Consider the following 13,082-nt stretch of genomic DNA (forward strand, 5'->3'; position numbering starts at 1 on the left):
TATTCAACCGGCCTGGCCACTGAGTGGGGTGTTGGATGGGCAGTTGTTTGAGGATGTTGATAATGATGGTGATATTATACTGGATGTTTGTATCCCATGTCAAATAATGATCCAGCAAAGAAATGTCTCTAGTCCTATAATTATTGATAAATGCATGCCTGCACACCTACAGGAGGACTTGTTACATCCACAAGCACTTTATGGACTGACAACCCCATGATGTAGGGCTCCCAAAGAGTAGAGGAGCAGTACACATCAAGCTGAAGCAAGGTGCAGGGTTAGCTATGGTGCAACAGTATACATTGTCAAGGTTGGCAGATGAGGAATACATGAGACAACTGTGGCGTTGTGGCAGCAAGGCATCATAGTGCCCTCAGAGTGCCTGTGTAACACAGTGATTACGTCCTGTCAAAAAAAGCAAATGGGTGAAGTTGGAGGATGATTTAGGACTTATACCTGTTGAATAAAATTGCTGAAGTTGAGTACCCAGTTGTACTGAACCCGCCATTATCCTCTGCAATATGACAAGTGAGGCCTCACAATTTCCTGTTGTGCCCATTCCATTGCACCCTGATTCTCAATATCTCCCTGTATTTAACCATCACAGACAAAGGTTCCAGCACATAAGAATTCCTCAGTTGTAATGTGAGTACCCCAGAATTTTTAATAGAGTACTAAACATGGATTTGGGCTACATACATGCGCCGAGTATTGTCATTCAGTATGTAGATGACCTCCTAGTGTGTAGCACAATAGCAGAACTATGTAGAGCGGAATTAGATTCAAATACACTGCTGACCCTGCTTGCAGAAAAAGAATGCAAAATAGACAAGGACACAATGCAAAACTGCCAGAAAGAGGTGGTTTACTTGGGACAAATAATATTATCTGCAGGGAAAGAACAGCTGCAGTACAGAACAGAGCACAGCCCACTAAAGTTAAAGAAATGCAGCAGTTTGTGGTTTTAAGTAACTATTGGTGAGCATGTACTTTTAACTATTATAGTTACAAAAAACCTTTACTGCAGGGACTCAAAGACGCACAGAGAAGGAAAGGGTCACTCACATGGACATCAGAAATGATAACTCAACATTGCCACAAGAAGTGCAACAATACCGGCAACCCTAGATTACATGAAGGAATTGTATTTGTTCTCACATTAAAATGTACAAGTAAAGACTACTGTATTGGCTCAGCACACATTTCTAGGACGGAAAGCCCAACCATATTACAGTGGGATATTAGATTCAGTGATACAGGGCAATAGCTGCTGCAACCTTTGCCATCAAACAGTCCTTAACAATCACTCTGTGGTGCTCATTGACATTGTATGTAAATCACACAGTTACATTAAATGTAAAGCACACAGTGTTTGCAATCCTTGTACAATCTAAACCCACTCTAAGGTCATCTATCCACACAAAGGGCCTCTGCATATGAAGATATTTTATTAAGCCCACCCATTCACATTGTGAGATACTACACAGTGAACCCTGCCATGCTTATTGCAATACCTGCTGAAGAAGGTGAGAAAGTGCACAATTGTGTTAAGTATGAAGGCCCTGAAGATGATTTAATATGATAAAGGGAGGACACACTTGAGAAAGGGGAGATCCTCTTTGTTGATGGGTCATCAGCGATTGATCAGAAGACTGGCTCGTGACACAAAGGGGCAGCAGTGGTGCACCTTGTGGATGGGTAATATGAGGTTGTAGGTCAAATTAAATTACCAACCCACTATGCGGCTCAGGCATCAGAACTGATTGCATTAATTGAAGAATTAGAGACATCTCAAGGGTGCTTAGTGACCATGTATTCTGATCCCGCGTATGTGACCCAACCACATGTTCAAGGATTACCAGATGGAAAAAAGGGAGGCTTTTGGAGGTCAGATTACACACTCGTACATCATCCACCCATGTTAGAGATTGATTTATGCCTTCTCCCATCCAACACTAGTAGCAGTGTTTAATACATCACCCACACCCAAAAAGCAGACTTTGTTTCTCTTGGCAACAATGCAGCAGATAAGGCCGCCAACGAAGCCACCAGGACCTAGATGTCACTGTGTATCCCAAAGTGGCAAACCATCAGTCTCAGTTTGCAATCCCATACACTGCAGTACTGCTCACATTAATAATTGAGCTACAAAGGCAGGTGCCCCTGGATGAGGAAGAGCTTAGCTGGGGGTGAAACAGGGTTGCTCACAGTCACCGAATGATTTGATCTGGGGACAAAAAAATACAGTTGAAGTAGTAATGCCATGGGAATTGCTCATGATTGCTCTTGAGCAGCTGCATTCCCAAGCACATGTTTCAAAACAGCACAATGCTGCTGATATTCAGGAGGACTGGTTTGTCCCCAACTTGCAGTAATATGTTAATACTTTTGTGGCAAATTGCACGACATGTCATCTTTACAGCACTGGCAAGACTCTCAGGACATTGCATGGCATATTGCACCATCTCACTGGGCATTTATGGGAACTTCACATCAACCACGTGAATATGCTTAACAGTTGCAGTAATTACTGTTACGTTATTGTTGTAGTTGTCCATTCTCCCAGTGGGTTGATGCTGGTCCATGTTAGGCAGAGTTTGTATTCAGTACCATTTGGGACCACTACACACAACAAACACTACATGTGTAAGCTAAACCAACCTTTGGTATAAGTTTGTACTACACAGTTTTGTGGTAGCGCTGCTGAGCAGTCAGGCTTATCTCAATAGGGAATGTGAGCTGTAAGGATGTTACACAGAGGTCTATAATTACAAGTAGACACTTATACTCAAGGTTTCTTTGTAAGACACTTATTAATTTATTACACAGTCAGTTAGAAAACATTCACTAGAAGGAGACAATCTATATCACACAAAAATATACTTCAGTACTTCACAATATCAGATTCTGAGGCACTTAAACTACTTTGAAGGAGGAGCAAAATGACATTCAGAGCATCTGAAGTAGGTTCAACAAGGCATAAGTTAATACAACAGATATTACAGTTACTCTTAAACAGTGCAAATGGTTTGAGTTTGCCAGAGGAGCTGATTCAATGCAATTGGTTAGGCCAAAGTCAATGGGCTAAAGTCTTGTATCAGATGAAGCAGTTCTGGAAGTTAAACGAAAAGTCTTTGCCAAAGTTCTCAGAAGTAGTTTGTAAAAGAAAGATTCATGTGTCGGGTTACAAGCTGACTAGATCTGCAAGTTGCCAAAGTTTCAAGCATTTTCGCGGTGAGAGGTAAGTTCTCTCGGTTTGGTTTTCACAGTACCTTACAATGAAGAAAAAGATGCTGCTGAAGACATTGGTTCCTGGCAGTTCCTGCAGATCTCGCTGTTCCTAAGCCTCAGTCGAAGGGACAAGAGGGAGGATGTTGGGGGACTGCTGCATTGCACAGGGACTTGTCCAAAAATCTGGCAAAAGAAAATCTTCGATTCCGGTAGCAGTCGTCAATTACGCAAACTGGTGTCCCTCTCCCTGGCTATTCGGTTTCCTGCAACACTCTGAGGAAAATACAACCAGCTCCGAGAATGGTGTGCAGGTGGCTTATGAGTTGATTGGTTCCACCAACTCAAAGGGAGAAGTCGTCCTTGAAGGGTTTCTCTGTCGAGATGAACATGGCAATTCAGACCTGCAGTAAGGCTTCACCGGGCAAACCAACGGTCCAGGAGTTGCAGCAGCCGTCCTCTTCCAGCTCGTCTTCGGTTATATCGTTCCACTGGTCAACTCTGCCTTCCAAGCCAAGAGACTCACCTTTTAAACAGTTTTCTCCCATTCATTCCATCCTAGCTGTCACTCACCCAGCAGTGTGGCTGCCCTTGCCGGACAGTCAGCCAGCCAATCACACCAGAGTGCATTTGGGTCTCCTAGGAGACTAAGCACAGGGAGTTTTGGGCACCTCTCTCACTTCCTGCCCACCCCAGCCACTCAGGCGCCAGAGGCGGTCTTCAGTCCTGAAGCCCGCCAAAGGCGTAGGAACAAAGGCACCAAACCTGGTTTGGCACACAGAGACAAACTCTAGAAGGACCTTTCCAAAAAGAAATGGTGCAAAAAAAAAGACTGGGACCTGTTTAAATAAAGGCGGCTCAGACGCCATCTTTAAAAACATGGCTCCCGCGATTGTAACGCTACTGGTGTTCGCGGTTGTGAAAAATCATGGTAGTTCATTGTAAAACCACTGCCATCAGCCATTTCGAGAGGAAAGGGTAGAATTTGACTGCTACATGAGTTTCTAGACATAGGGGATACTAGGTAACCACCCCCAGCACTTTATTGTTAGATAGGGTGTGCTGGGTCTAGGAATTTGAAAAGACTAGTAAAGTCAATTTCACTTTACTTTCGCTGGGAAACAGTAGTTTATCCCCGAGAAGGCATTTAACCCTTGGGACAGCCAAAAACAGCTTCCCTGTGTCACTGCACTGAGGGTGCTGTGTAATTCACATGAACAGATGATACCTATGGAGTTGTCTAAAACTCCATAATCAAAGAACACAAGAGTAAAACACACATCAAAATACATGAGAGAGTGGAAAAAAGGCTCACACTCTTTAAGGTAAAAAAATCAAGTCCTCAAAATTCAGTAAAGTTGCTGGGGTCTCTAAGGTGAAGAGAATTAGAACATTTATGAGAATTCTCCTTAACAGTCCCTACACACAATTGATGCAAAATCAGCAGCCACATTTTTGGTATGCAAGGTATTTCCTCACCAGGGGTTGTGTGAGTTTCTAAAATCAGTCTACAACTGTGCTGATTACATCTACTTCAGGCCAGCGGGATTATACAAAAGAGGAATGGACTTTTGTAGAGTAAACTGTATACATTTTGTACAACGTTAGGGAGGAACTGGCAGCACTGTCTCCCTTTGGTTTCGTTTAGCCTGAGAATGTAGTACAGTGAAGACCACCACTTGTTCCTGCACAAGGTAGTTACAGGGAGAAGGATGCACAAAGCTCTCACACTTACACGCACAGCATCAGATGCTCACAGGGCAGCAGGAGTTTTGGGGGAGGAGTTTCAGGGCTAATTGTACTTTTATACTCGTTTAACATGGAGTATAAAGGTTTTGGCTCGCCATATTGCTCGCAGAAGAGAACAAAAAGTTGAAGCATTGCAGACAGATGAACTGAACTTACTGGCACCACAGCTATATCAAGAAGACCAGGTCTTCGTGAGGGATTTTGTCACTGCTGGAACGAGCAGAGGTTCCATGGCCTTCCAACATTGTCTTTGTCATGCCCTTTGCAGTTTGGGTAAAGGAAATGTGGTACTGTTTCCACTTATCCAATGTTTGGGAAGCATCCAGAAACTCGCCACATCTCACAAGAATGATCACATTACTGAGTGATATTTAAGTATACTTTGCAGAACTTTTCCTTTTGACATTGTAGTTGATCATTCCTTATTATATGATGAAGAGTTTGTTTTTTTCTGTATGGTTGCCTGTGTTTTATCTCCCTCTGTAGGCTCAACCCTACACGCACATTGTAATATATATGTTATGTTGTATATGCTGTTTTCTTTTTGAAGTTGAAATAGTGTTTGTGTGTGATTATTTTATATGGTTGTGGAACATAAAGGGGGATATGGAAACGAAACAGATGTATATTTGGGGGTAACACAAACCAGGGGGGAAACTGAGGCAGAGATAGAATATAACCAATATAAAGGGATAATCATTGACACTGTATCTGATTTGAACCACCCCAAATTGGACAGCATGTGGTATAATCACATGCACAAAGTAAGGAGGGAGAGGTCAGACGAAAGCTGCTATGTATGCTCTCTGATACCTTGTGCAACGGTTGCACCCAAATTGTTTATATCTCAATAATGCCATGACATGACATGGATCGAGTTAAATGAAACACTTCCAAATGTACAGAGGCAAGAGGAGTATTCCTTTTGCTTTTGAGGAAATGTCACTATACCTATAGGAACACACATTTGTTGTAATAAGACACTATTTATCCCTGAACTGACCGAAGACACATCGGTATTGATGGGTGTATACTGGGTGTGCAGACAATATGCATACCTACACCTTCCACCATCATGGAGGGGTATATGTTCACTGACTACCCTGCACTCTGCAGTTCTGGTAGTTCCTGGTGCCCATTTGACTGTTATAAATGTGCCACCCCTTAGAACCAACTAAGACCCCCATCCAACAAGCATGCCTGTCGCTCTCTAAGACTTCGTCATCAGAGAAGATCAAATTAGCTGTCCAAATATTCCTCCGATAAACTAAAGACGATCCCGGATCAATATAGACTGTTGACTGAAATTGAGAGTTTTTTCACCTCCCTTCTGGTGCTAGGTTACCAGAAAGCAGCAAACGTGAAATGGCTGAAGATCACCAGTTGGGAGATTCTTCAGCTGGCAAACGAGACCGAGCAGGGTCTTAATCAACAAAGACAGAGTTATGGGCAATCAGGTTTATGACCCTCCAGAACAGACATGTTCTAGATTTGCTTACGGCTATGGAAGGAGATGTGTGCAAGAACATTGTCTTATCTCACTGCACATATATACATCCCCGCAAATGATGTGGATAATGGGTTTTTGACCCATGCGATAGGGGCTCTTCACAATTTGAGGATTGCAATGGAGAAAGAAATGGGTGTGAATGCTGATGACTGGTTCAAAACCATGCTTTTGTGGGCCCGGTCGTGGTTAGAAATAGCAGTAAAATTGCTGATTCCCATCGTGGTTTTCCTGTTCATACTTTTTTGTTCGTTTCAGATGATGAATGAAGATGCTGAAGAGGAATGCTATAACAATGGTGTCAATAAAAGTGGGGAGAGTTGCTCCTTTCAGAAAACTCAAGTACGCCCAGACTGATAGATGGGATGGAGTGGTAAGACCAAAAATGGTGAAAATAAAGCATGCCCTCGAAACCCCAGGTACCTTACCCCATCCCTACCAGACCCAGAGATCTATGTGGAATGCTGGATTGATTTAGCAGGAGATGGAGTGTACCACAGAAGAAAATGACTGGGGGGGGAGTTTACACCATGTGTGAAAGGCATGGATACCCAAGAAAAATGACTATAGAAGGAAGGAGGCCAAACAGGGTTAGCTAATGGAGTATTAACTACAGGGGGGAGGGAATGTTGTGATGCATGTACTGCTTCTTATCCAGGCAAAAAGGTTCAAGTTGAGAAAAACCTATTATTACGTACTATTATGGAAGCAGACTGAGGTTTGCACAGCAGAAGGTGCATGCATTATTTTAGTTAGGTTTGACACATATTAGATACTCACACATAGCAACACATAGAAAGCAACACATGTATCATTGTTGCGGTTGCTCATGTTATGGATAGGGCCCTGTGTTTAGTTGTTGTATCCAAAGGTATGGTCTGAAGTGAGGTGTGCAGTTAGAGCTGATACAGGTGGAAGATGGAGTCAGACAGGTACTGTGGTAGAAGTGAGATCAGTGTGTTAACATGTCATAAGTGTTGCCATATTGGATGTTAAGGCCTAGTACACCATCAATAGAATACAATGCAGGCCCTGATGTAGAGATGTGGCTCTGTTTAGCACAGCTCCAAAAAACAATTCCCTGTTCTGTTCCCCGGGAAAGAAGCTGAGGTCAGAAGCACCTGTGGTGCACAGATAAACACTAATTGTATCCAGCAGCATGGCTTGAACGTGGGGGGAATGGAATGTGAGCTGCTGCGAGAGCTGGTAGGGATGCAACCTTCAAAGGACAAATTCATGAGAAGAGTGTATAAGGTTTTGTCATGCCAAGGGGTAAGGAGAAGAGTTAGAGCACTACTGCCTCCCACGAAATTCAGATTTAAGAGCGGTGTCCCAGTCACGTCATTACTGGGGCAGCTGGGGTTTGAATGATATAAGTGGGCAGCCATGTCTTGAACCTTCAGTGATTTGGGATAGGAGGAGAAGAGGTGATGGCAATACACTTAGGACAGTTGGGTATGCAGCTTGTGTGAGTCATGGCGTCTGGTATAATGAGAAGCCCTATTGTCTTATCAAAGCAGAGTTGGCCTCGCCACTTTACTTTGATTTGGTTTGAATTGGAAGGGTGCACATCACGTGGCAATCTTGATTTATTAATATGTCAATGATTTTAAACTACCAATAGCATACTTGGATTCAATACTGACAATGTAGTTGACCACGTGTTTGCAGGAATGGGTTTAGATAAGATGTGCCCAATCGGTCCACCATCGACAGGGGGTAATTAATATATTCTATAGGTGGTAGCCCATGACGATGGTGGGATAACATTGTGACATACATATTCAAATTCTACTGTTTAACACTCTATAACAGGGATCCCCAACCTTTTCTGTGCAATGAGCAACATTTGTTTATCAAATGAATTGGTGAGCAACATCCATTTTTCAACAGAACATATCAGTGCTCAGTTGGCGGAAAAATGATTGCAACACGAATTACAAATTTAATAAACTAAAGACTGCTAATAGAACATTTTAATGTGCAGTACTTAACAGTTATCTAGAGCACGTGCAATTTTAGTAAAATACATTTACAATGCCTTTAACTTATTTTGACATAAGTGGTTGTTTATAGGAAATGTTGAGGAAATTGAGTGGTCAGTAAGATATTTTTAAACAGATGTCATCAGTGAAATTGTTCAAAAATATAGCAGTACTAGATAAACATTACCAGGGCTTCAAGTTCCTAAGCAAAATATTTTCAAGAAATTTGGTGAAAATGTTTGGACAGTAAAATTGTTCACAAATGAAGCACTGATTTTTAGATGTACTTTGGGATTCTGCCAGGGATTTTCTGGGATCTTTAGTGGCAAATGGTGCATCCCTAAGCATACAAGACCAGTGTTACTGTTCCTCAGTCATTAATTGCTGTATTATGGACTGTTTTTTTTTTCTTCAGGAATCTTATGAAAGATTGCATTTGTGATTGCACAGAGTGATCCCTGTCCACTTGAGTTAATTATCCAATGGCCAGGGGTGTAGGCACCCCAAAGATGATGTCCAACGGCCAGATGGGCTGGTTGGCGATGCCTACGCTCAACAAGGAGGCATTGGAAAGAATGACTAATTCACAAGAAATTAAGATACTCTCTGAAAACTGTTAAACAGATCAGAGGCCACACACAGACGAGTCCGTTTGCTGGAATCTTTGGTTAAAACTATCCGGGACAGAAATATTGGCAAACAGTGCCTCCCAGTTCAGGAGGTCCAGGTTATAGAAAAGAATGTCCCTTGGTTCGATGCAGAATGTATAATCTCGAAAAGAAAATTGATCCATGATTTAATGAGTGGTGTACACAGCTGGTCAATATATATTTTCAAAAGAAACACAAAAAAGAATATATTGAGAAATAATGGAAGCTTTTTCGAGGGACATCATCAGCCCCACATGGTTATAGTCTAATTTCCTTACTGAGAATTGCCATTAAGATATTCTCCAAATGTTTGTCGCTCAGACTGGAGATGTGGGCTCAAAGTAACAATATCTTGAATCCCTCCCAAATGGCTTTCAGGGAAGGGCTGAAGTGTGTGAACCACTGCTTCACTCTGAGCACCATCATGGAGAAATATGGTAAGTTTAAGGGAGGAAGATTATTTGTGGCTTTTTTCAAATTTGGAGATTGGGGTCCTTAATGGTTTATTAAATCTTATCCAAATGTGATACGCAAACATCTCTGTGTCTGTCCAATATACAAGATGGCAAATTATACATTGTTTTCCCCAGCAATAAAGTTGAAAAGCAGGGATGTCAGTTGGCCTCTATTTATTCCTTTAAGTCTTTGACTTTAGTACTACCCTTAGGAAAGTTAATCCACCCTCTCCGAAGGGGACATTTTATGGCATGCTTCGTTATGCTGATGACACTCCTATTTTGGAGTTAGAGGCGGCAGTTCTCCAACGGGGCCTGCTATACACAAATTACTATTTCGGGAACTGTAGTTTGAAATTAAATATAATAAAAACAAAAATGATGGTGTTCTGGAAAAGGGTGAAACCTTATAGCTGGTGGTTTTTAAATTTATGTAGAGATGAAGAGGTACTGTCATTTTTATTTGAGCCTACTCTTCTTAAAGAGCGATGCTTGGGTCAATAATTTGAAGGAGACAGCTGAAAGGCATCATTAAGGAATAAAGGGCTATTTACATATTTATTTCAAGTTTGGACATAATGGACAAGTGACTGGAGGTATATACGGCACAGGTCTGCTCCTGATATTTTATTGCAGCAAAATATGTGGTGGTTCAAACTGTAATGTCCAGGAGGAGTTGCAAAATAAATTCCTGTGCCAATACCAGGTCAACTTCAAGATACACCTGGTAGCATCCTATGAGCTGAATTTGAGTTGCTAGTTTAAAGGTGTCAGGCCAGTTAATGTTTTACTTATTTATTTAAAACAAATGATTGAGGCCTCCCCTGGTAAAACAAAAAAAGATAAACACTTGTGGTGCAGGGTGGTTGTAAGGCACTGTCCATTTGGATAGGGGGTGGGATATAAATACATTTGCCATATTGGGTTGATGCAAAATATTTGTTAAAGCAAGAGCTTGTCCAATGGGGAGAGAAGCAGATGTCCAAAATATGCATAAGCTGCCTTCTTTAGCTTTATATGCAGCCTTACATGCACATAGAAGACGGCAAGGAGAAATCTGTAAAATAAGATCCCCAGAATGCAGGAGGCTGATGCTATTCGTACGTTTAAATGTACCCACCCCTCAATAAATGAAGGATTGCAGGAGGAAACAGTGTGCCTGCAAAATGGGAGTTGATGAAGATTCGGTTCATTTTATTGTCGTTGATCAGGTTTTTATATATAGCTTGTTTGAATATGTTAAAGCTGCTTTTTTATTTTGGGATTGTTCTATAGGAATTCTATGAAATGTGATACATGTGTTTAAATGTTGCTAACTTAATGAAGTAATCAAATAAATATTGAGTAATACTGGTCATTACATGTAGGCTTTAAAGATCATTTCACCTGTGCTTTGGGGTATACCTCCTAAGAATTATTTTTGTTCATGTAATGGCAAATAGTGCCTTCTCAAGAGCCTGGGGCCTATTACGTTGGTCAAAAAGAGGTTAGGAATAAAAACCATAATTTTCAAAAGTATTTGTAGCCTCTTGTCTCTGCCCCAAAGGGATTTTACACAAAACATAGTGGCAAACATTGGTCAAAACCTTAAGCATTTGATGACCACTTCATAGAGGGTTGTGGTGGTGTTGGCGAAGCATTTGGATTAATCGGCTTGTTAATTTAACCACATTAACAGTTACTTAATTGGAATTGAACCTAGAGCAAATTAATAATGAAAAATGTGGCATGCATTTGCCTTATCTGCCCATTCTCTAAATTCCAGATTAAGAGAGTATCAAGCAATGACAATTTTGGCATCAAACACAAACCTGACTTCTTCAAAAAGCAGTGCATGCAAATTATTAATAAAGGAAAGTTGGGTATGTGTGCCACTTATTTGTCCATTATGGTCCTGCTAGTTATATGAAGGAACAGAATAGGACCATTTCCTCCAGGGCACAAACAGGGTTCAATTATTTTGCTCGTTAATACGTTTGTCAGCTGGGTAAAGTGTCTGATGGTGACAGGGTTTTAACAATGACACTGCTTTAAAAGTAAGGACATTTACTGAAAAATAATGTGCATGGTAGAAACAAACTCAAATGTTGCATCTACAAAAATAAGCCAACTGGAACCACAACAGGCTTATTGCCCAACATTCTCGCACAGTCCATTCCAGGACTCTGTCCTGGCTGTAATGCTACTGAGGGCTCATCCCTTCAGCACCTCCTTCTAGTCCTCGACACCATGGCCCAGAGCAGTTGGTGAGCAACAATTTAGGGTGCCACGAGCAACATGTTGCTCCCGAGCTACACGTTGGGGATCACTGCTCTATAACCTGTAACTTCATGGTAAGCGATGAGCTCTTTGTTCGTTTGGTTCTACATGACCATCTGAAACCTAATAAACTGTGTTTTCCCTTGCAAAGAATTGCAGTGTTTATTTGGCCTTCTGGATTATATTTACTGATCAGGTTTTGGGTTGCTATTTTATTTTTGTAACAATTGTATCATCTTTAAGACTTTCCACTGGGGAAAAATAAACAATATTTGTTGTACTTTGTTGCATAGTCTAAAAAGAAATCTGTTTGCTACATTTCTTTTCATGCTACTCATCAAACATAGCAAATAAAACAGTCTGTTTCTTTTTTGCTCTTGTGAAAACTTGTGTCGATAGTACAAATACAGTTTCAGCACATATATGATTCGTACACACTTCATAACCCATATTTCACTCACTGTGACCAAAGACCTTTCATGACACACCTAAGCACTGGGCTCCAGTGCTCTAAATAAAAACATAATCACTGAAAGGACACCATTGGTAGACATGTGCTATAGAGGGGAAGAGTGCAAGGCAAATGAGAAACCTCAGGTGTTGCTGTAAGCAAACCAAAGTGTAGATATGATTCCAGGTAGTCAGGGGAGGATATATAAAGTGTGCGTGTCATCCAGAGTGGAAACCTAAAACCAAGCCTTTGAAATCAGCAAAGGAAGGATATAGGTATTCACTGGCATGTGGGGTGTTGTGTTAGCAGTGGAATTGCCCAGTTAATGTGGCAAGTGTGTATTTAGGTTGCTTCCATATGAGAGGAATTACTGTTTGAATAATGTACACTGATGGTGAGATAAGGAGATCGGGAACCATTTGATTTGAAATTATATAACGGGGGTGTTGAAATATTTAGTTGGCACTTCTGATGATTAGGGTTCTTATCATTCTGGGTTCATGTAAGGATGGCAGGGAGAAGTCCCTAACTAGTCTGACTCCCTTTATTTCCTGTGAGCATAAAGTACTGTGCGGATGTTGTTAGCAACATTAGGGCGCTGTTCGTTGAGGTTTGTATGCACATGATACAGAAACTCTAGATTAATCATCACCATCATCGCTGCTTCACGCCATCTTCATTAATCATTGTACCTTGCTTTTCCAAAGGGCATCAAGAGTTATATGCACTTCTTCACTGTGCATTACCCATCTACATTGTTTTTATATTTTTGGATATGCCACTTTACAACCGGCCTTT

At 41.3% G+C, this 13,082-nt stretch overlaps 1 protein-coding gene across 4 annotated transcripts in view; it reads right to left on the reverse strand.

Annotated features, from left to right (window-relative positions):
• Nucleotides 1–13,082, reverse strand: part of NCAM2 (neural cell adhesion molecule 2) — a 1,850,180-nt gene that overhangs the window by 330,103 nt on the left and 1,506,995 nt on the right. The window lies entirely within an intron of this gene.

Source organism: Ambystoma mexicanum, chromosome 7p, assembly GCF_040938575.1.
Source record: "Ambystoma mexicanum isolate Mex_15411 chromosome 7p, UKY_AmexF1_1, whole genome shotgun sequence".
In the NCBI taxonomy this organism is placed as follows: Eukaryota; Metazoa; Chordata; class Amphibia; order Caudata; family Ambystomatidae; genus Ambystoma; species Ambystoma mexicanum.